Here is a 2,801-nt window from a genome sequence, read left to right as displayed (position 1 = left end):
TAATTTCTCGATATTTCTGTTTTTCAATTTTTCGTAATTTTAAATTTTAGGTTTTTCAGTTTTTTGATGTTTCGATTTCTCAATTTTTCGATTTTTCGACTTCTCGGTTTTAGATTTTTTGGGTTTTCAATTTTAGGATTTTTAACATTTCTCGATTTTACAATTTTTCGGTTTCTAAATTTTCGGATTTTTCAATTTTTCCCTTACTCGATTTATCGAGATTTCGATATTTCGATTGTTCAATTTCTTGATTTTTCAATTTTTTTTTAATTTCAAATCTTAATTTTAAAAAATTGTTATTTTTCGAGTTGGGACTGTTCCGATTTCTGAATTTTTCGGTTTTTCCACTTCTCGACTTTTCAGTTTTTCAGTTTCTCGATTAATCGATTTTTTGGTTTTTCGACTCTTCAATTCCCCAATTTCTCAGTTTTTCAATTCTTCAATTTTTGAATTTTCTAATTTTTTGATTTATTCACGTTTTCGCATCTTAAATTTTTGATTTCTCGCTTTTTTCATTTTTCGATTTCTCAATTATCCGATGTTTCAATTTTTCGATTTTTCAGTTTTTGACGTTTCTAAATTTTCGATTTCTCGATTTTTAAAGTTTCGAATTCTCAATTTACCGATGTTTCAGTTTTAGAATTTTTAATTTTTTTCTTTTCCTCAATTTTTATTCGATTTTTCAATTTTTCGATATTTCAGTTTTGGGATTTTTAATATTTCGATTTTTCAGTTTTTCGATATTTTAGATATGAGATTTTTCAATTTTTCACTTTCTCAGTTCTTGAATTTTCCGATTATTCAATTTTTCTTCGATTTTTTGATTTCTCATTTTTACATTTTCGATTTTTCATTTTTTCGATTTTTTAATGTTTCGATTTCTCGATTTTTTACTGTTTTGATTTTTCTATTTTTCCATTTTTAAATATTAAATTCTTCAATTTACCAATTTTTCAATGTATCGAGTTCTGAATTTTTCATTTCTTCATTTTTCAATTTTTCTTAGATTTTTTAATTTTTCGATGTTTCAGTTTTTGGATTTTTTCCAATTTTTCGATGTTTCGATTTCTGGATTTTTTAATTTTCATTTTTTAAAACCTGAATTTTTCGATTTCTCAGTTCTTCGATATTTCTATTTTTCAATTTTTCGAATGTTTATTAAACTTTAGATTTTTCAGTTTTTTGATGTTTCGATTTCTCGATCTTTCGATTTTTGGACTTCTCAAATTTTGTATGTATATCAGGACTATTATTTAGATAGTAAAACGCTAACTAAAATTTGGCTAATCATCCCCACCATCAATAGGATGACGTCATCTCGAAAATTTACAGAAGTAAAAATGTTTTTAATTTTTTAAAATAAGAGTTTTCACCCTGGACATCCAGATTTTTGAAAAAAATCAAACTTGTTTAACATTTTGCAATTCAACTTTGAAACTGTAAAACCGAATGCTCTGAAATCTTGCAAACGTTTTAAACTTATTGTAATTATGTAAATCTTTAATCTAAATTTTTTCTTTTATCTCTTCCCAAAAAATTGATGTTGAAAATATTTCGTGTATACAACCCATTATGCAGAACAGGTTCACGACAAAGTGAAAGCTACTCATGAACTAATTTCTTTCTGTCCACAAAACATTTCTTTTTGATAGTTTTGATTATTTAATGTTTATTGATTGTAAAAATGATTCACTAAATTTAGACATGACGATTTCCAATTACCAATTTCATTACAACAAAACACATTTTGGCTGTTAAAATTTTAAATGTATAAAAAGTTGTCAAGATTTAAACTTGGCGCCCGGATGCTGGCCCTCTAGCGGCCATTTCTTGCAATCGACCAATAAACATCGAGAACTTCATCGCAAGCTTCCTCGTCCTCTTTCATTCTTGTTGTTTGTTGCGTGAGGTTCACGTTCGAATTCTGCTGTTATTTTAAGAATCTTCTAGCTTTTTCGGCTGGAACTTCTTTAAACAGCACGACATGAGAGCAAAGGTGAGTTTTATCGTTACATTTTTTCTGCATTTAGTACAAATATCCAGAAAAAAATTTTTTCGTAAAACTTCATTTTTGGTGATAGGAAAAACGTTTATTTTGTGTTTATTAACGACGGTAGAGTCACGTGCCGTTGTTATTATTCTTTAGTAATCATTAGTGTTGTAATAACGGGATTTGCGTGCACTTTTTGCAAGTTTTTAAGCTTTATCGTAACATAACCTAACTTTTTCTAATTTGTGTTTTTTCGTTTCCAGTGGCGTAAGAAGCGTATGCGAAGGCTAAAGCGAAAGCGCAGGAAGATGCGTGCGAGGTCTAAGTAGACATAACGTAAGTACGCACCGACCGACCGTAGATTTAGTCAACCCTGGTGAACTCTAACACATGTTCCCAAGTGTGTTATATTCACAGAAGGGTGAAAGAAAAGTCACAATATCCACCTGTGGCGCTCGTCTGTGGGCGCTATAGTCTATATTTGTGAAACAATGTGATCAAATTCGAGACCCGTGTACTTATATTTGGTGTCTTTGCAGGTTCCATGACTGAGAGCCTGGTGACCTTGGAAGTGGACTTCGTTTAATACAAAATGCGCAAAGCCCCGGCATTGGTTATAAATACAGTGATGTTGTAATCATTGACCACAAAAAAAAGGAATAAAATATTTAACAAAACTGTTGTTTTCTTATTAATTAAGTTCCGTTGCTTTCAATTTTTACTTAGTTCCAAGAGGGAAATCTAGGAACTTTGGTTATATTTCTGTCACTTGTCAACGCGGCGGCGTGCTTGCCGATCGCGTCCGCTCGTT

The 2,801-nt window shown here is 30.4% G+C and overlaps 1 long non-coding RNA gene across 1 annotated transcript; it reads left to right on the top strand.

Moving 5' to 3' along the window:
• The first annotated feature begins 1,865 nt into the window (after positions 1 to 1,865).
• Positions 1,866 to 2,667, top strand: LOC135130932 (uncharacterized). The gene is made up of 3 exons (XR_010280856.1): positions 1,866 to 1,996; positions 2,254 to 2,326; positions 2,530 to 2,667. It is a non-coding gene; the product is annotated as an uncharacterized LOC135130932 (long non-coding RNA).
• Positions 2,668 to 2,801: the final 134 nt, after the last annotated feature.

This window comes from Zophobas morio, unplaced genomic scaffold (assembly GCF_036711695.1).
Source record: "Zophobas morio isolate AGI-343-1 ecotype UQ-CSIRO unplaced genomic scaffold, CSIRO_AGI_Zmor_V1 ptg000018l, whole genome shotgun sequence".
Lineage (NCBI taxonomy): Eukaryota > Metazoa > Arthropoda > Insecta > Coleoptera > Tenebrionidae > Zophobas > Zophobas morio.
The sequence above is the reverse complement of the archived record's forward strand: the minus strand, read 5'-3'. Positions and strand labels throughout refer to the sequence as shown.